We start from the raw sequence: 22,222 nt of genomic DNA, 5'->3' as shown, positions 1-22,222 counted from the left end.
ATTGGCAGGGTGGAACATTCTGGATATCTACAAAGTGACCAGGGAGTTGTTGAGAAAACGGATTTCCAATTTGTGAAGCGTGGCGTCGAAAAGTGACTGCAAAGGGTCCAACATCAATCACCAATCATCCACCCCTTTATGCTTAAGTCCAGATAACAAAAACTGAACTAGTGAACAAACCAATTTAAACTGGGCTGGAGTAGTTCACAACGTGTTCCTGTTTACTGTCTGAATCTTGTGGGGAGATGTAGTAGTTACCTGAATATAACCCCAGTTCTATGAGTATGTGCTGAACCCTCTATTTTCAAAAGAAAGTAGGCTGACATGTTTTATGTGCAGGACCAAAGAATGCTTGTGTCTTTTTCCTTCCATAGTGTCCAATAATGAACGGTTAAACTGTGATGACGTCCTGTCCACGGTCAAGACTAGAAAGAGGTTAAGTCACCAATCAAAGATGGCGGTGCTTTGGGGGTACTACACATGGCCAGTAAAATCTGGTCTGCAATTGCCATGATGCCTAAAAGGTGGCATACCACCAATGCACCGCCATCTTTGATTGGGGTCCTTGTCTCTTTCCATAGCATTGACCAGGGTGTACCCCACCCCACACCCAATGTCAGGGGGGATATGCACCAGCCCCCCCGACCCAGACAGGGATAGGTGGTTGCATATGATGGATTAATCTAGTCCCCATGGCATGCTTGTAATTGTACTATTTTTACATACATGAGGTGTTTAAAAGGTGCTGTAATTTATTTCAAAAAAGGTGACTGAAAAAAATAACTAAGAATTAGCATCCTGGTTTCTGTGATGCTTTAAAAAAATCAGTGACAGGAGGGAAAAGGTCTTACATTGATCAGTCCAGCTCTGTCTATGAGGGGGTGGAGGAGTCACATTAATATGTTTGCAGTATGTAGCAGATATGCTTGTAAAAAGAAAAATAATTTGTATAGGCAATTTCCTTTATTCATTCATTCATTCATCTTTAACCGCTTGTCCCTATCAGGGTCGTGGGGGGCTGGAGCCGATCCCAGCTGACATCGGGCGTGAGGTGGGGTCCACCCTGGAGAGGACGCCAGTCTATCGCAGGGCACATAGAGAAGTACAGAGACGTACAGAGACAGACAACCATTCACACCTACGGGCAAGTTTTTTTAGAGTCATCAATTAACCATGCGTGCACGTCTTTTGGATTGTGGGAGGGAACCGGAGAACCCGGAGGAAACCCACGCAGACACGGGGAGAACATGCAAACTCCACACAGAAAGGCCCCAGTCGGGATGCAGTCTGGAACCTTCTCGCTGTGAGGCGACACTGCTAACCACTACACGGCAATTTATTAAACATAAAACCAAGGAGGCAGAACTGAAATACAAAAAATACAAAAAAAAGTTAACCACTATTATGAGGATTTGCATTAACAATTATTTTGTGGGTGTTGGGCACCAGCTCTCTGAAAAAAATCATTAAGAGTTGAGTGGAAAATGCCGGGTCATCAGGCGAATCAGTGGAGTGTAATACAACACACAATATTTCTTAAACCAACAGATGAAAATGAAATAATTAGCATATTAAATAATTGTTATAACAAGACTGTAATGGCTTTGATATATCAATTATCAAAAAGGTCATGGCTGGAATTGTTAAACCATTCACATATATTTGTAATCTGTCCTTCCAAACAGGAATCTTTCCAAGTAAAATTAAAACAGCTAAGGTAATCCCATTATTTAAAACAGGTGATGAACATCTTTTTACAAATTACAGGTCCATTTCATTCCTCTCACACTTGAAATTGTAGTTGGTATTTTCATTGATCTTAAAAAAGCATTCGATACCATAGATCATAAACTTTTGTTAAGCACGTTAGAGCGATATGGCATTAGGGGTATTGCTCTTAGATGGTTGAAAAGCTAGCAAACAGCAATTAGTCCAAATAGATAATTATGTTTCAACCTGCAGGAATATCATTTATGGTGTACCTCAAGGGTTGGTATTAGGCCCCATCTTATTTATATTGTATATTAATGATATTTGTTTGATATCAAAAGTGGTGAAATTTGTACTCTTTGCTGATGATTAGTTTGAATCAAAGCCAACATGTCCAGAGCTAAAAACGTGTTGAAATGCAGTTCCTCTGATGACCACTCAACACAGAAGGTACATAAATTAGTAAAAGGAAATAATTTTTACGGAGCAACTTGCAGGTTGGCGAAACCTAGTAAATTAATGTGTAGGAAAAATATGTAGAACCAAAAACATATATAAACTATTGTAAGGGAGACATATAGTAACCAATAAAAAGCCAAATTGGATGTGATTTCAAATAAGCGAGAGCAGCCATGCTTGGTCAAGTTTTACATGAACTAGTTAGCCCCCCCACCAAAGATTAATATTCTTTAAATATGGATGCCTCTCCGGGAACCATCACCTTATCCTGGTGGAGAGGTTTGTGTGTCCATGTGAACCTGAGGGCTGTGTTGTCTGGAGCCAAGTGCTCCTGGTAGGGTCTCCCATGGCAGAGTGGTCTCAGAAGAGGGGCCGGACTAAGAATGGTTCACAAAGACTTAATAGATAAACAAGGAAGAGGAAGGGAGACCCTGCCCGGAGGCTCTGTGGCAAACCCGCCCCCCGTCTGGGCCTGGGTTTGCCACACAGCCCGGCCGGGCACAGCCCAAAAAAGTGACGTGGCACCTCCCTCCACTCCATCCTGTGGGCCCACCACTCGCAGGAGGAACCACTTGGGTCGGGTGGGACGCTGACTCTGGCGACATGGAATGTCACCTCTCTGTCGGGGAAGGAGCCTGAGCTTGTGCGGGAGGTGGAGCACTACCAGTTAGATCTGGTGGGGCTTACCTACACACAGTCTCAGTTCTGGAACTGTACTCGTAGATAGGGGTTGGACCCTATTCTTCTCTGTAGTTGCACAGGGTGTGAGGCGCCGGGCGGGTGTGGGGATACTCACAAACCCCCAGCTAAGCACCGCGGTGTTGGAGTTCACCCCGGTGGACGAGAGGGTCGGTATTAGGCCCCATCTTATTTATATTGTATATTAATGATATTTGTTTGATATCAAAAGTGGTGAAATTTGTACTCTTTGCTGATGATTAGTTTGAATCAAAGCCAACATGTCCAGAGCTAAAAACGTGTTGAAATGCAGTTCCTCTGATGACCACTCAACACAGAAGGTACATAAATTAGTAAAAGGAAATAATTTTTACGGAGCAACTTGCAGGTTGGCGAAACCTAGTAAATGAATGTGTAGGAAAAATATGTAGAAACAAAAACATATATAAACTATTGTAAGGGAGACATATAGTAACCAATAAAAAGCCAAATTGGATGTGATTTCAAATAAGCGAGAGCAGCCATGCTTGGTCAAGTTTTACATGAACTAGTTAGCCCCACCACCAAAGATTAATATTCTTTAAATATGGATGCCTCTCCGGGAACCATCACCTTATCCTGGTGGAGAGGTTTGTGTGTCCATGTGAACCTGAGGGCTGTGTTGTCTGGAGCCAAGTGCTCCTGGTAGGGTCTCCCATGGCAGAGTGGTCTCAGAAGAGGGGCCGGACTAAGAATGGTTCACAAAGACTTAATAGATAAACAAGGAAGAGGAAGGGAGACCCTGCCCGGAGGCTCTGTGGCAAACCCGCCCCCCGTCTGGGCCAGGGTTTGCCACACAGCCCGGCCGGGCACAGCCCAAAAAAGTGACGTGGCACCTCCCTCCACTCCATCCTGTGGGCCCACCACTCGCAGGAGGAACCACTTGGGTCGGGTGGGACGCTGACTCTGGCGACATGGAATGTCACCTCTCTGTCGGGGAAGGAGCCTGAGCTTGTGCGGGAGGTGGAGCACTACCAGTTAGATCTGGTGGGGCTTACCTACACACAGTCTCAGTTCTGGAACTGTACTCGTAGATAGGGGTTGGACCCTATTCTTCTCTGTAGTTGCACAGGGTGTGAGGCGCCGGGCGGGTGTGGGGATACTCACAAACCCCCAGCTAAGCACCGCGGTGTTGGAGTTCACCCCGGTGGACGAGAGGGTCGCCTCCTTACGCCTGTGGGTGGTAGGGGGGAAAACTCTGACTGTTGTTTGTGCATATGCACCAAACAGCAGTTCAGAGTATTCGGCCTTCTTGGAGACCCTGAATGGAGTCCCCTACTGGAGCATGGGGCTCCAGTAGGGGACTCCATAGTTCTGCTGGGAGACTTCAACGCCCACGTGGGCAATGATGAGGACACCTGGAGAGGCGTGATTGGGAGGAACGGCCTCCCTGATCTAAATCCGAGTGGTCGTCAGTTATTAGACTTCTGTGCTAGTCACGGATTGTCTATAACTAACACCATGTTCAAACATAAGGATGCTCATTAGTGTATGTGGTACCAGAGCACCCTAGGCCAAAGGTCGATGATCGATTTTGTGATCGTATCATCTGATCTGAGGCCGTATGTTTTGGACACTCGAGTGAAGAGAGGGGCAGAGCTGTCAACTGATCACCATCTGGTGATGAGTTGGGTCAGAGGATGGGGGAAGATTCTGGACAAACCAGGTAAGCCCAAACGAGTAGTGCGGGTGAACTGGGAACGTCTGGAGGAGGCCCCTGTCCAAGAGATCTTCAACTCACACCTCCGGCCGAGCTTTTCTGGTCTCCCTGTGGAGGTTGGGGGCATTCTACCAGAGTGGGCAATGTTCAAAGCTTCCATTGCTGAAGCTGCAGTGGTGAGCGGTGGCCTCAAGGTCTTAGGTGCCTCAAGGGGCGGTAACCCTCGAACACCGTGGAGGACACCGGTGGTCAGGGAAGCTGTCCAACTAAAGAAGGAGGCCTTCCGGGATATGTTATCCCAGAAGACTCCGGAGGCAGTTGCAAGGTACCGGCAGGCCAGAAGGGCTGCAGCCTCTGCTGTGTCAGAGGCAAAGCAGCGGGTGTGGGAGGAGTTCGGAGAAGTCATGGAGAAGGACTTTCGGGTGGCACCAAGGTGCTTCTGGAAAACCATTCGACATCTCAGGAGGGGGAAATGGGGAACCGTCCAAGCTGTTTACAGTAAGGACAGGACGCTGGTGACCTCAACCAATGAGGTAATCGGGCGGTGGAAGGAGCACTTTGAGGAACTCCTTAATCCGACTAACATGCCCTCTTATGTAGAGGCAGAGCTGGAAGCTGATGGGGAATCATTGTCAATGTCTCTGGCGGAAGTCACTGAGGTATTCAAACAACTCCACAGTGGCAAAGCCCCAGGGATTGATGAGATTCGTCCAGAAATGCTGAAAGCTTTGGGTTTGGAGGGGCTGTCTTGGTTGATACGTCTCTTCAACATTGTGTGGAAGTCTGGGACAGTGCCAAGGGAGTGGCAGACTGGGGTGGTGGTTCCTCTGTTTAAAAAGGGGGACCAGAGGGTGTGTGCCAATTACAGGGGTATCACACTACTCAGCCTCCCTGCTAAAGTCTACTCCAAGGTGCTGGGTTCGTCCTATAGTCAAACCTCAGATTGAAGAGGAACAATGCTGATTCTGTCCTGGACTTGGAACGACGGACCAGCTCTTCACTCACGCAAGGATCCTGGAGGGGGCCTGGGAATATGCTCATCCAGTCTACACGTGTTTTGTGGATCTGGAGAAGGCATATGAGGTGAGGTGGGAGGTGCTGCGGGAGTATGGAGTGAGGGGGTCACTTCTGAGGGCCATCCAATCTCTGTACACCCAAACCGAGAGCTGTGTCCGGATCCTCTGCAGTAAGTCGGATTTGTTCCCAGTGGGGTTTGGCCTCCGCCAGGGGTGCGCTTTGTCACCAATCCTGTTTGTGATTTTCATGGACAGGATATGGAGGCGTAGTGGTGGTGGGGAGGGGTTGCAGTTCGGTGGGATGCGGATCTCGTCTCTGCTTTTTGCAGATGATGTGGTCCTGATGGCATCGTCGGTCAGTGACCTTCAGCACTCACTGGATCGGTTCGCAGCCGAGTGTGAAACGGCTGGGATGAGGATCAGCACCTCTAAATCTAAGGCCATGGCTCTCAGCAGGAAAACGGTGGATTGCTTACTCTAGGTAGGGAATGAGTCCTTACCCCAAGTGAAGGAGTTCAAGTACCTCAGGATCATGTTCATGAGCTAGGGGACGATGGAGCGTGAGTTTGGCCGGAGAATCGGAGCAGCAGGGGCGGTGTTGCAGTCGCTCTACTGCACCGTTGTGACGAAAAGAGAGCTGAGCTGGAAGGCAAAGCTCTCGATCTACTGGTCAATCTTCATTCCTACCCTCACCTATGGTCATGAAAGCTGGGTGATGACCGAAAGAACAAGGTCGCGGGTACAAGCGGCTGAAATGGGTTTTCTCAGGAGGGTGGCTGGAGTCTCCCTTAGAGATAGGGTGAGAAGTTCTGCCATCTGTGAGGAACTTGGAGTAGAGCCACTGCTCCTTTGCGTTGAAAGGAGCCAGTTGAGGTGGTTCGGGCATCTAGTAAGGACGCCCCCTGGGCGCCTACCTTTTTTAAAAAATCATGTTAAACAAAATATTAATCATAGCAGAGTAGTTTTTTAATACTTTGAAAAGTGTCCGAAGTGAGACATTAATTTGCATCTGCACATGGAGCTGAGGCAGAGACACAGATTCCCTTATGACTATTACTGCAGATTATCATAATCTGTGACTGATCACAGTTTGAAAGAAAGCCTCTGCTTCTTGAGGGCACCATTCCCCAGGCACACACACTACACCATCAACTCCCATTCATTATATTCTACAAAGAGGCACTACAGTAATAATCATTTATAACCCCAACCACTGAGCTCTCTGAATATATGGCCCTGATCAAAAGCCAACACTGAACATCAAACAGCTCATTCAGTTGTAAGTCTGGCTGTAAATTAGTGAGACATTATGGCGTGCCAGCGCCGGTGCCAGGGACAGGAGCAGGGACAGGATTTTAGACAAGACAGTTATGGGAAGTGAGGACAACACGCTGGCAAGTGTCATTACTAGTCTTGCAAAGCCAGATGTATCACCACAGCGCTGTGTTGGCACTGTATGGTTTGGCTGCACGAGTTATCATTCTTGAATATGAGGGCAAAAAATGCTGTGGGTTGTATATCTCTAAACCAATCACGATCATCTTGGGCAATGCTGTAAAATAGATGGTATACACGTCTGGTCTCGTAAGGTTCAAAGTTATCTTTATTTCCGCTTGTTTTAAAGGAGGGGATTTCATGTGGATGGTTGAAAAGTTATGTGTGTACAGTGTATTTCTACTTTATTTAGCTAACATTAGATATTTATATTTATATAAATATATATATCTAGCCCGCGTTGTTGCCATAGACACAAATATTGTAATACTTGGCAAAAAGGCAACAATTACTTTCATTAGTGGGTCATATCACTGACCCTTGTTTTGACTCACTCTTAAAAACTAGGAACTAAAAAGACAGTAGAATTAGTGGTGGGGCATGACTAAAAAAAAATCTAGAAGTAGCAACATTTTTCAATTTAAATGGATTTTGATAATCCATAACAAATAATTCATAAAAAAATAAAACAGTGCTTAGTAAGGTATACTCAATAGAAGTGGAAACCTAACCTTGCAAAATATTTAGAATAATATCGTTGGTATAAAATAAACAGTTAAACATAGAGTTATTTTTCTCCATGTTTTCAAAAACACAGAAACAAAAATGATCCATCAACTAATGACAGTCCCTCCTAGGAGTGTTGTCTGAGCTAACGTTAGCTGCAGCATGTTCAACGATGTCTGTGCTAACGTTAGCTGCAGCATGTTCAGCATTGTCTGTGCTAACGTTAGCTGTGGCATGTTCAGCATTGTTCGTGCTATCGTAAGATGCAGCATGTTCAGCGTTGTCTGTGCTAACGTTAGCTGCAGCATGCTCAGCATTGGGGTGGAGCGGAGGCTGAAGAGCTCCGGTGGGAGGTGAATTCTTCCACAGCCGTGCCCCAGCAACAACTCATCATCTGCTTCTCATCGGTGTCATTACTCTCGTGTTGTGTCCTGTGCGTCAGTGTTACGGGCCGGGTGGAAACTCGTGCAATGAGCAACATTCTGCACTGAGTGCAAAAATAAATTGCGATTAATTGCGTTATTTTTTCGTCACGTTATTTTTTCTGTATTTAATTAATCGTAATTAACTTGTTAAAGTTCCAGCCCTAAATTAGATGGATTCAAATCTGACGGTGTACATCTTTAAGGGCAGTGAAGTTGAATTTATACTAAATAGGACCTTTGCGAGTCGCAGCTGCACTTCAGCATATTTTTACCAATAAATTTGAGGTCGCAATACAACAAGGCATATGTACAGCCATTCATAAAAAAACACAATATGACCGAACTTCATTCTTAGGCTCAATCCCATTTCTCATTTGTTGAAAATGTACCCCTACCAAATGGGACACAACTTTCCGTACGGCTTAACTTAAGCAGATTCAACATGTCGCCCTCAGCTTGTGGTGGCATCGGCATCCTTTTGCGTTTACCTGCAGCAAAGGGAAGTCTGCCTGCCGCTAGGCTCCACAAGAGGCGGAATAATGGAGACACATGTGACACAGATACAGGAAATGACTTTGAGTTGCGTCACTTATAAAACGTCTCTGAGATTGCGGAAGAGAAGGAGAATGCCTGTCAGGCTTTTTACTCACACTACATCAGGTAAAAGCTAAGAGAAATATCAACAGGGTCCAAATATCTTGGGACTTGCAAAAGGGATAGAATGCATTCAGATTGGCATACAGGGAGGAGAATGTGTGTATTATTCACATTTTTGACTGCCTATGAGGCTAAAACAATGACACAACTTGTCCTTTTTGCGAAGTGCTCTGTATCCATATTAGATAAGCTGTCTGGGTTTTAATTCTCTGCCCAGCTAGACACTCCACCAGCCCCAAAACCTATGGTTCAAACTTGTAGCCCTGTGGGGAAAATGGAGCATTATCAGAAATTCTTGACAAAGCACTTTCTGCAGCAGGACTCAGCAGCACGCATAGTTAAACTCAAGGGGACAGTTTCTCTTAAAAGGTCTTGTACCAGCCTCGGCTCTTTCTGCAATTTGGGAAACAGTTTTCAAAAGAAATTGGGTCATGGTAATGGCAGAAGAACATGGCATGTATAAAGAATCGGCCCCTGGAGAGAGAGAGCAAGAAGAATCAAGAACAATGGCAGCCAGCTCTGACGGGGCCACGCTTCGTTGCTTTGTCAGTGGCGTAACAGCAAAGTCTTGGCCGCAGAAAAAAATGGCACTCGTCAGCCTGCCTCTCTGTTTCCCCCACATGTGGGTAATGTGTACCATCTCAGGGCACTGATCCCGGGTCACTTCATAAACAAATAAGAAGCTTAAAGTGTTTCTTAGCCTCTAATGATTGTGAAGTTCAGAGGCTTTTCAGATGAAAAAGGGTCTTCTGGTGGTCATGTGGAAAAAAGAAATCCAAGGCACTTTGAGAACGTGCCTGAAGCCTTTATTCTGCATGGCTGGTCATAATTGCAAGCTTAAAATTACAGTGGTAGAAAAAAAAAAAGATTCAAGGCACTCAAAAAATCAGTTAAAAAGCCTTTATTCTGCTCAGCTGGTCACTGTGAAGTTCTTAACTTGCAGTTATGACAACACAAACAGAAATGCAGACGCTTTTGAACAGATTTTTGCAGCGCCTTGAATTGCTTACTCTTTAACTTGATGATAAACAAATCTTTGAAGTGCTTGACTGTATCAAGAATAGCACAGAACAGAATGCGGTGCTATGGAGCATTTGTTAACTAGATAAATCATTCATTAAAAAAGGTTTATGAATGTTTTTAAAAACTAGTGTTTGACAAGGTACTTGTGTAATCACTGTAGTCACTTACTCACTGAAACCGTGATTATAAATTTGAATTACTAAGCAGAAAGTGTAACATTATCATTACTTCTTCAGACCCTCTCCATCAATGACAGGACTGCAGACCCACATGTCACCTCTTTTGGTTCTAACGTGTATAAACAGAAAACAAGACATTTTGGTTTAACAAGCAGGCACCCACAATTAAGAGGGATTTACCGACTGCCCAGCAGCTAGCTTAGCCTCAGTGACTGCACAAAGCTCCCCATAAGTCCAGACCTGGAGGAAAAAAGGCTCAGGAGTCGTGTTTCTCCTCTGCTGCTAGAGGCTAACCACCTCCTGCACCACCTCATAAATTCATGTAAAACTAAATGTTATTTGTAATTGTTAACCATATGTTTACATGTGTAAAGATCTGAATATTAAATCAAAATATTAGATCTAGATTTGTCAAATTTATTTAAATGTAATATAAATTCAGATGTACTATTTACATTTAACATTTAGATCCAATTAATATTTGATAGATATTTAACATTTAAATTCAATATTTAGATTTAAAGGGAGAGAGCAGGTGAATGGGAAAAAAATCATCTAACTTATAGAAATCACTCTGACACTTCCACAGTTCATTACTTAAATTAGACAAATTGTTTTTGGTATTACACGTTTTCTGAAATGTTTATGTTTAAATATTCAAATGGGGCATTGTCTTATGAAATATATGCTAATTTTCATACGTTTTCCAGAGCAGAACTGTGAACATTGGATAAAGCCACGTTCAACATTATTGTTTCATTTAGTTGAGATATTAGAGTCAAAGGTTTTTACAGATATCCCTTTTTACCGTTCCATATAAAGAAAATACTGGCAAATCAATTTTCTTCATGTCTTTAGGAATAACATGTTGTATAAATGTCCAAATCACTCTGTAAAAAAAAGACAGCAATGAAACTGGACAATTTGGTGTGTTGAAGTGCTGCTGAAGTGCTGAAGAACAAATTTTGAGAAAATGACTTTAAAGATATGGATTATAAACTTCACACTACAGGTGAATATGGTTAAATGTTAACTACTACGGAAGACATCACCATGAATCTTCCCCAGTTAATAACTGACATTAAGAGAATTTATTTTTGTATTACAAGTTTTTTGTTTGTTATATTTAAAAATGCAAATGAAACAATATCTAATGGCAACTTTTTGTGAATTTAAGAGAAATCTACAGACATAACGAGACAAGGTGTAGTCAAATAAATGTGTTATTTACACTAGTCTGAAAGAAGACATAAGGAAGCAAAATAGCTAAAATTGACCAAGTGATGATTTTGCCTGAATGTTTAGATTTCACATTTAGATCCAATATTTAGATTAAATCAACATTTATTCATTATTTACTTTCACATATATACACATGGTTATATCAAATACTGCTCTACATTCACTTCGGCCTCAAATGTAAGGAACATTAACAAAAATATTCTAATTCAGCTAAAATATTGTAACTTCATTTTTTCATTTGGCGCCCCCATACCTCCAAATGTCAGAGTTACGTGCATTCCAGGGATTAGTCAATGTCCCTTACAATAACAGGGTAATGGCAAATGCTAACTGTTAGGCAGGATTGGTTGTGATGCCAGAAAAGAAAATGAAGTACCAGAGTCCTGGATGTCTTATGCTGAAGGGGTTTATTTATACCTGATCAAGGGGAACAGAAGAGTCGTCAACTCTAAGTAGTGCGTGAAGCCACCTCAATTCTAAGGCTCAACAGCAAAGTTCAGATTCTTATACTATGAAAGGTGGATCGAGACAGCAAGAGGAGATGTGCTAACATCCAATTGGCTATAATGCATAAACATGAGGATTAAGGATTCACACCAGCTAGCAAATGCAAAGTGTTACCCAGTGAAGGTGAGCGTTAGCATCTAACCCTGCAGCTGTGTCTGCAACCTGCCAGAGAGTGAGATAGAAGACGCCAAGACAAAATAAGGCCTAGGTGTGTTCCTCAGAGAGTTTAGGGCAGATTAAACTAACCCTAGCAGTAATCTAAAGAAAGTCCTGTAATTATAGCTTTCCACTATAACACAGAGGGATTGATTCATTAAAGCTGCAGTCAGCAAGTGCGGCAGATTGTGTTGACTCAGTCAAATTTCAAATGTTTCCAACTCTCACGCCCCTCCCCTTCTACCACAAGCTCCTCCGCTCCCTCCCATCGAGTGCTCGTGCACCAGATTCCTGTGAATGCACCTGTGTCTTCTCTCATCAATAAACAGCATAGAGTACATGCTACACAGAGGTAGGCTGGCTAACTTACTTACGACTTACGTCATTTAGCGTATGCCTAGCTTGAGGCGTGTGCCTGTGATATTCTAACATGCGCGAGGAAGGAGGAGGGATCTGTGGCATGTGCACGAACTGTGAACTGCGCCGAGTGGACAGGATCATACGGGCACGGTGGATTTTAGCAAAGTAAACGACAAGCTTTACGTGCACGTAGAGGTGCGGGTTTTTTCTAAGACGAATGATTTATGTTTTTCTATCAGAGCAGAGTGTCGGCTTCAGTGAATATGATCAAACTTATGTTGCCGACTATGACTTTAACTACACAAACCGTCTAGGGAAATGAAATATTCCACTATACTATTACACTAACATGAAACAATAACACAAGCACAGAGGAATGAATGCACTTATTTTGGTAACAGGATGGATAGGGTGTACCTCCAAACATTGCATCATCTTGCTTTACAAATGTATCTGCTTATGACTACATTAAGTGTGTCATTAATCATATAGAAATAGTTTATAATATCATGCTTATGAATGCTAAATAATTAAGGGGTAAACAAAGTGTTGTTTAAGGGGTAAACAAAGTGATGAAAATAATGCAACTAAAATATCAATTCATACAATAATACCACAAATGATGATACATCCGTAGGAATAAACATCCAGGATGTAGTTGTAACAGCACCAGCCTCAGACAGCATGCATCCTCAATCATGTTTATTGCAGGAACAGAAATGGATCTGAAACATTAATGCAACATCATCCCAGTCTGTAACAAACAGCAGCACACAGATGTAGAACACTCAGGCTAAAACATCATCTTCTATCTATGCATGTGGCTGCTTAAAGCCCAGTTTTAGGCCATGTGGGCTGCTGTTTTTATTTGGAGATTGCACTAAAAACTTCCGTCTTTCATAAATTATTGGGGATATGGGTTTGCATTCCAGCTGTTTTGTATATTTTGCTTTGTTGTGCTCTTATTTGACGCTCGGCTTCCATCCCAGATCCATATGTCTCAAGCACATCTATATCTAATTCTGAAGTCCCAGAGAACAGTTCAGCAGTGAGGAGTTTAAATTTTTCATCACAACGAGTATGGTTGGCATCGTAAAACGTGGTTACCAAGCAACTGCTTCCCAGCCTCCCAATCAGCTGCGTTGTTGGTTTGAGATTCAGACACAAATAACATCACACTCTCTTTTCCCACTCTGCATGTCACTCAATGTGCAAAACTCTTTATTGAGTGGATTCATTTGATATGTAGTAAATGAAAAAACAAAGTGCTTTTGATCAAAACGTCTTTCAATTTAGTCTCCTGAAGGACAAATCCATTTCCTGAGTCAGTCGAATCAACTCCAGCCCGAAGGTGTTTAAGCCATTCAGGAGATACTGTAAGTGTTATAGAAAAGGCTGAGACTTTAAATTAGGATCTTTTGGTACCCTAACCTGCTGCCAGTCACACCACTGGTGATAGTGAAAAAAGATGCTTATGCAAAGCATTTTCCCCCTACTGTTCCTGTCAGGGAGCTTTTGAAATCCCTTTTCTAATGAGAGCTGGCATTCCACCTTCCTTCAGTATTTCCTCCGGAGGGGAAGCAGGGAGGGTTAGCGACACAAGCATGACAGCAGAGAAAGTGCCGCAGTCAGTGGAAGTCTTCCGCTCTCAGCTTATAGAGGAGTCATACTCGGGTTTGAGATTTGTCTCTTTTATAAACAATGTCATATGATTGCGAGGCAGCGGTCAACTGCGTGGCCTCCTTCTGCAGCAGCTGTATCTGATCGGGTACCGCTCGCTGTTCCTACCAAGCTGTGACAGGCGGTGCTGATGGAGGCAGATTCAGGCAACTTTTAAAGGTCCTTTAATAATCACTTTTCTTTTGGTTTTTTGAACATGATCATTTTCTTTGTATATATTGAAAATAAATGCGGTTTAGATAAAAATATTTTGAGGTATTCTTTATTATTTATTCTAGCGGTATAATGGTTTTTGTTCTCTTACTGCACAACCTTGACTTTGGCACTCTTCACTGGTTGCGACTTAGCATGTGGATTTTTGTAAAGAGGGGCACAAATAGGGGGACCAGATAAGAATGTGGAAATTCAGTCATCCGTCACCTTCTGACCAAACTGTGCTCTTTTTTTCACTGAAGCAAATAAACAGGACTATCCGCATTTGGTGTAAGTGTATGTCAAAACTACTGTAAACCACATTGTGTGTGTTTATGGTCATGAGAGAACATGTCACCCAGTGCACCAGTGTGGCTTACTGATGTGTTTTTAACAACAATGGAGGAAGAAGAAATCAGGCTTTTGCGTGTGCACACACACACACACACTCACACACACACACACACACACACACACACACACACACACACACACACACACACACACACACACACACACACACACACACACACACACACACACACACACACACACACACACACACACTCACACACAGAAAATAAAAGATACATTGTTTGTTGGTTTTGATCTTCTCATAGAATTTATTGACTATAAGTACATCAAAGATCCAGCCTTTTCCTTTAAATGAACGTAACAACTCCAGTAAGTCTGCACACGTAGAATAGTTGCAGTGCTGAGTTGTTGCTGGTTGACACTAGCTCCCTACTCAAACATGCACACTATGTGATTTAAATCCTGATTTTAATCCAGATTCCGCCATGGATATTTTCAACATTGTGTTGAGTCTGCACTTCTTTGCAATAAACAAGACATGCCATCATGGACAGTTGACACAGAGCTGCTTTAATGAGTGTGTTCTCACCTCCTGACCTGCTGAGTGCTGACTTTTCAGGTCAGATACTGTAAATTGGCTTTACTGCAAAGAATTTTAGCAACTCTTCGAGGCAAGCACACACCCACAGATCATGTCCTACTCAGCAGTGATTTGAATTGGAGCAAAGTGGTGATAATCAGCCCAGGCTAGTTGATTTGTGTATACTGGGCAAACCTTTATAAGCAGTGAGACATGTCTGTTATTTTGACCATGGACTGTAAAAAATAATGGACGTTCCCTCCGTTCCTTTCTGAAAAGTGAAGATAAGGTGGAAGTGTCTTAAACCTGCATTCTTTCTTTCGTCCAGCAGGGGGCGACTCCATTGGCTGTAAAAGATTGTTGATTGATGCTGTTCATGAGAAAATGACTCTTCTTCTTACTTGATTTATAACCTCAGTAAACATTTTCCCACTGAGTTTATTTTCTAAGTGGCTTGGGGCTTGTTTTTGGGTGTTGCCTGTGTTAAAGTCTTTGGACTTTGACCCTTGACTAAGGTTAGCTAACTAGCACTAGAGCTGGCTGGTAACTTAAGCGAAATGGCAGATTTTCAATTGGCTTCATGTCACTGCAGCACGGTGAGTACATGCGTATGAATGGCACTTGCGCCTGGAGCTCTCTGCTCACCCACCAGTCTGATGGATAACTTGCTTCAGCCGGCCAGAATAGAGCATTTTCCCTCTTAGGCGTATAGCTTAGCGCAGTGTCATTGCTTAGCTCCGCCCTCTAGTTCAGAAATCCAAGATGCTGACAGTCAAAATGCCCAACTCGGCATCCATGGTAGTCCACAAACCAATGGGTGATGTCACATGTATGTCCATCTCTTTTGTTCAATGTATGCCTTTTAATCAAGTGTTTCTACAATCCTCTGCTGCGCTCGTGTTAAAGCCTCAACAAAGTCTCTAAAGTATTGATAGTATGCTGTTTTTGCCATGGATTTCTATTTTATTTTTTTATTTTTGCCATTGTGGATAATTTTTAAAAAGAATAATGATGTATGATTTTTGCAAGTGAGTGATTCGTTCCTCTGATAAAAATGCCGGCATGCATGCGGCTCCTGATATCACCTTCAAAGTGTGGTGCACAGCTGTTTATGACTGGAGTGTGGCCTGATGTGTTTTGTTTTTGAAGCTTATTTAGGCCTAGAAGTGTGTCAATAAGATGTTTTGCCATGTCGTAGGCCTATACATCTTTATTTGGCTAATTAACTTTCAGGTAGAAGAGTAGCCTACAATGTTTGTGTTCAAGATTTGGTCATTAACTGAAGATTACATATCAATTCATATCAGTTAAAAAAAATGAAACTGTAAGGGACCCGGTATCATGCCAGAGCGTCCAACTTGAAAAGTGTGAGTGTCGCATTTTGGCCGACCAAAGTTGAAGAGTACAGGCTTTCTTTCACTTCACTAAATGAATGGACGAATAGTACCATAGTTGCATTTCACGTATGTATTACGGACAGGATTTTGACCCAGGGCAGGGGAGTTCAATTCCTGTCCGTACTAAACCAATCCACAGCCTTTTTTTATAATCCTAACCAAGTGTTTTTCATGCCTTACACCTACGCCACCTTTTGTTAGCTAAAATTGTTGTTTTTTGTGCGTTGTTGCACTTCCATTTTCGCGTGTACTCTCTCACACACTTTTGTCTGGCAAAACGTGACTCTCGTGCTTTTTTGAGGTGGACCAAGCTCATTTCACGCTTTCACGCTTTGGCGTGATAATGGTTTGTGTAGCTCACACACTGCCCATGAGTACTGTTTATACATGAAGAAAACACTTTTCCTTCCTTTAGATTTGCCTTCCTCCAGACTATCTCTCCAAGATCTTATGACATGCTGTATGGCCATTCCTTCATTTATTTGGATCATCCTCATTAGCCACTACCCAGGTGGCAACCACTCTTCCTGGGGTCTACACAAGCAATAAATCAACAATAAAACTACTAATGATGGTTAAGACCCACACTACAGTATATCTAAATAGTCAATTAAAACTTTTGATATAGCTCAGATTGATAGTTTTTGAAAGAAGAGCAGGAAAATAACATCCTGTCCTTCACCTTTGACCAACCTGATGAACAATCTTTAATTTGATGCACTTTACCACACGACTGGACAGTGAATGAGTAAGAACTAATGTTTGTACAATGTGAGAGATGCATTGTTGTGGTAAAACTTCACATCACATCTTTGAAGAATGACAGACCTTTGAAGAAGAAGAATTCCTTTATTAGTCCTGCGAAAGGGGAAATTCAATTTTCACTCTATTATTTTTTCATTTTACACACACACAGGCCCGAAATACACACACATGCTCAGACAGGACCTATTTTCCGCACTATAAGGCGCACCTAAAAACCTTCAAATGTCTCAAAAGCCGACAGTGCGCCTTATAATCCGGTGCTCTTATATATGGATCAATATTGAGCCGCAACAGCTCTCGCAACTACGGTAAGCAGCCCCCGTAGAAGAAGTAACGCACGGTGCATGTTGAGATATACGACTGCGTGAAGCGTGCCGTTTCATTTCCATTTGTGTGTTTGTGTAAAGACCCCAAAATGGCTCCTATTAGAGACACGCTTACGACGCAGAGTTTAAACTCAAGGCCATTAGTCACGCAGTAGAACACGGGAATAGAGCAGCAGCGAGCCAGAGAGTTCAACATGAACGAATCAATGGTGCGGAAGTGGAGGAAGCAACAACCATCTGACTGTTTTGTTGACATTCCCTTTAGCGCAGCTCTATCTAATGGATGCATAACGTAACCCCAGCCTCTCTTCTTGTGTATGCTTTTTTTTTGGTAAAACAAAGACTTGTTCCTCGTGTTTTGGACCCTGCTCTAGCCTTGTGTTTTTGAATAACTCTGTCTGAGTTTTTAGATTTGATTTCTGTTTACTGAATCTGTTTTCAAGTAAATCATTTTTATTCTTTGCTTGATTCTTTTGAGCCATGATTTTGAGTCCACTGTCTGTTGGCCCTCAGTGTCACAGACACTTTGCATAGGAAACATTTAACTCACCTGACCGTTCCGCTGTTTCTACTATCGGCGCTCTCATGCATTTTTCGTACATATCACAACATATGTAATGTGCAGTAATTTGTGCATTTTCAACGTATTTCTTTTATGTGTATTCCATGAATCGGAAGCAGCAGACGTAGTATAAGACCGCAAATCTCTGCTTAAGGAGGAAGGTTGGGTTGGTGGCTGGGTTCCCGTTGCCATTCATGTTCTGAGCGTACTAAACCAAACTCCAACTTTTTTTCTAATCCTAACCAAGTGGTTTTCATGCCTAACCCTAACCGTCACCTTTTAAGTCTAAAACCAGTCATGTAACGGTAGTTTTGAGGCCTTGGTGCTGCGGCCCACTTCTGGTCTGGCGGTTTTCTGCGCGGCCCACTTCCGGTCCGCTTCCGTCTTGCAGTTGAGTTTAAGATATCGTGCACAATTTTTGTGCAGAGCTTTTCTTAGTTGAAAATGTCTTCTCATAACATGTCTGAAACATGGCTGATACTAGTTGACATGAAAGAACAATTAAAAACTGCATTTTTCTTTCGTAGATGGTGAGATGAACAAGGCAACTTGTTCTGTTTCTGTTGTTCTAGCCTTTACTAGTCCATCAAAGCCATGCAGGAATTAAAGCGCCATCTTCTGAAGAAGCTCCGCACAATTTACAGGGTGTTTCCTTCATACAATCTACATCACCGACATGCATCTTGGTCAAACATTTAAACTGACCACCAAACACTTCATGTGTCTCAGAATGAGCTTGTTGGATCAGAACACTGACAACAGTTCTCACTCATAAAGAACACACAGGGAGCATTACATAAATGATCAACTTTTATCTTTCACGTTTGAATAATTTAGTTTTCCTAGATCTTTGCATAAGCCTGTGAATGTTCTCATTTGTCCAGGTCATCGTTATCCCCAAAGCCTTTTCGGTCAAAATCAACTGGACTTGGTTATTTGTGGAGGAAGACGTTTCACATCTGACCAGGCTGGGACTGGTCCACCTAACTGGTGTGGAGATCCAGGTATTTAACCTTTCACAAGGCCGATGATGTCACTGGAACCCTTTGTGCTCCAAATGCCAACGACTGTCGTTAGAGTGACAGTCGTTGGTGGAAAGTAGGTTTCGACTTCGTTAGTGCTCTATTGAGTCTGAACGACAGTTGTTGAAGTCACAGGAGGCCATTTGTGAACAGTTGTTCTTTGAGGTTAGATAAAAGAAGCCATCTATGATAAAAGAAGCCATCTATGCAAACGTAGAGAAACCATCGCTAAACAGAGGAGGAGGGCTGAGACACCACTTATCTCCAATTTACAATGCAGCCCTTTCATCCCTTCCGGAGATTCAGCAATCTAACCTCAAAGAACGACTTTTCACAAATGGCCTCCTGTGACTCCAACGACTGTCGCTCTAACTCAATAGAGCATTAACGAAGCCGAAACCAACTTCCCACCAACGACTGTCACCCTAACGACGGTCGTTGGCACTTGGAGCACAAAGGGTTCCAGTGACATCATCGGTCTTGTGAGAGGTTAAATACCTGGATCTCCACACCAGATAGTCGGACCAGTCCCAGCCTGGTCAGATGCGTACATGAACTGATGAAGCCTCTTGGATGAGAGGTGAAACGTATTCCTACACAAACAACCAAGTCCAGCTGCTTTTGACTGAAATTTCTTTGGTGATAGATCTTTGCATGTAATTCATTATGAAAAATAAGAAGTAAAAAAAAAAAAGAACAATTCCTGAAATTCCAGGGCTGTGACAAATAAACGTCAGCAACATGTACATCATAGTGCAGTATAATCACTCTACTGTACAGTCTGGTACAGTACTGTGAGGGGACTAGTTGTCTCTCTTGGATTTCTTCCTCTTTCTCTTTAAACTGAAACTACAGTAGGCTGTGTTTGGAATTAGTATTAAAGATTGCTAACAAGATGTAGTCAGAAGTGAAGGCACATGGTCAAATCTCCTCACACAGTCAGAGAAACAGAAGTCTGTGTGGATCAAACTGTGAATCATTTTTCACTGCTTTCACACAAAATGCATTCAATAACTGCATTTCCCAAAACCCATGCACTCTTTTCTTATTCATACTTCACCTACAAAACACTTGGATATTCCGTATATCTGCAGCACATTTTTCAAATGCTTACACATTGTTTTGAACACTTAAAAACACACAGACTCACACACACTCAAACAGGCAAATTTGGAAAATTTCAACATAGATAATCTTAGATTTTCACAATAAAATAAAATCATTCCAAACTAATGCATATACTGTTACAGCGTGAGTGATTCAACTTAACATGTTGTTATATAATTATTGTTGTTGTTGTTTCAACTTTTTATTTTTCACAAGTCAATTATGCAGAGATACAGAAAAAATGTGCATTGTGGCATTTCTGATTCATTCTTGTTACATAAATACTTTAGTGCAGTTTTCTATATTCTATAATGAAATACTGTTTTTTTTTGTTTTTGAATAAACTATTTCAAAGACATATACAGTATATATAAAATAAATACCCATTTATGTGAAAAATCATTCAAACGTCCCAGATAAATGTTTAAAAGTTTTTCTGTAAGGCTCCCTGTCGATGGTGTTTTAAGGTCAGTGTGCTTTCTGTTGAACAAGCCTTAATGACATTTTTGAAGTGTTTTGGTGGGTTGGTTGAGTTTTAGTCAGATTAACTGTTTGGCCCAGATGTTGGCGATGCAGACCTGATGAAGAGTTTTGAAAGTGGCTACAGTACTGAATCACTGTATTAGTTTTTATTGTAAATGTTCCCCTTCTGATTTCCTATACATTTCAACATGTTTACTGCAGAATTTTTCAAAAAGTGCCTGTTTTAAAGAAGAAGATGAAGAATATGAAGAATTATTACTTTATTTATCCAGCAAGGGGAAATTCAATTTGAAATACACACATGCACAAACAGGACCTATATACATGCAATTAATGGAGAGATGTCAGAGCGAGGGGGCTGCCAATGGCACAGCGCCCTGAGCAGTTGGGGGTTCGGTGCCTGGCTCAACAGCACCTCGGCAGTGTAAATGTGTTTTGAATGATTTTTCACTTCTATTTTGTATAAACTTTATATATATTTTTAAATAGTTTATTCAAAAACAAAAAATGTGACAACAAATAATGACAATAACGACACTGAAGTTACTTACCATAAAAAAAAGAAAGAAAGGACAGGACGCCAGTCTATCACAGGGCACATAGAGACAAACAGAGACAGACAACCATTCACACTCACATTCACACCTACGGGCAATTTTAGAGTCATCAATGAACCTAACAGGGGCATGTCTTTGGACTGTGGGAGTTGTGGGATTCGAACAAGAAACCCTCTTACTGTTCTAACCACCACACCACTGTGTCGCTCAGTATTTCATATAGAATATAAATTAACTGCACTAAAGTGTATATACCAGAAGAATGAATCAGAAATGCCAGTTTGCTTCAAGATGATTTATTTTTTCTGTCTCACTGCATCATTAAAATAAAAAGTTGAAGCAATAAAAGCAAAAACAATTCTATACCAACATGTATAGTTGAATCACTCATGCTGTAACTGTACAGCCATTGGTTTGGAATGATTAGTATTTTATTTTATTTTCTATCCTGCTAAGTTGTCTTTATGTTTTATTATGGTTAATTCAGAAATCACTGACTGTGTTTTTAACAGTGTTCAAAACAGTGTGTTAACATTTGACAAATGTGCTGCAGATATACAGAATATCCAAGTTTTTTACAGGTAGTGAAGTATGAATGAGAAAAGAGTTCATGGGTTGTAGGAAATGTGGTTATTTAATGCATTTTGTGTGAAAGCAGTGAAAAATGATTCAAAGTTTGATCCACAAAGACTTCTGTTTCTCTGACTGTGTGAAGAGTTTTGACTACTTCAATTCTGACCAATGCATTCTAACAATCTGGAAAAAGTACCGCTTCTCCCCTGCAGCTTCCACAGCGCGCTGTGACTACTGATGTCCTCCCTAGTTTTTGATGGGAAAGCGAAAATATGGTGCAACATAGCTCAGCAATAGCTCCTGTCATCAGAACCTACACCTGCTCGGTCCTCCCATCTGATTAAGTGTGTGTCAGTTAACTTATTTGGAAAGATCTACACATTTTTACATGGTCTGCATGGATATAGATGGCTACAAAAGAATGAAAAGTATTAGTAACAAGAGCTGTGTGTAGGAGTGTGCTCCAGCTTTGGTTCATTTCAGTGCAGCAGTGTTGAAACACACTTAACTGGTAATTTAGCCCTATCAGTTCTCCATAATCCCCCAGGTGC

Source organism: Echiichthys vipera (genome assembly GCF_963691815.1).
Source record: "Echiichthys vipera genome assembly, chromosome: 18".
Lineage (NCBI taxonomy): Eukaryota > Metazoa > Chordata > Actinopteri > Perciformes > Trachinidae > Echiichthys > Echiichthys vipera.
The sequence above is the reverse complement of the archived record's forward strand: the minus strand, read 5'-3'. Positions refer to the sequence as shown.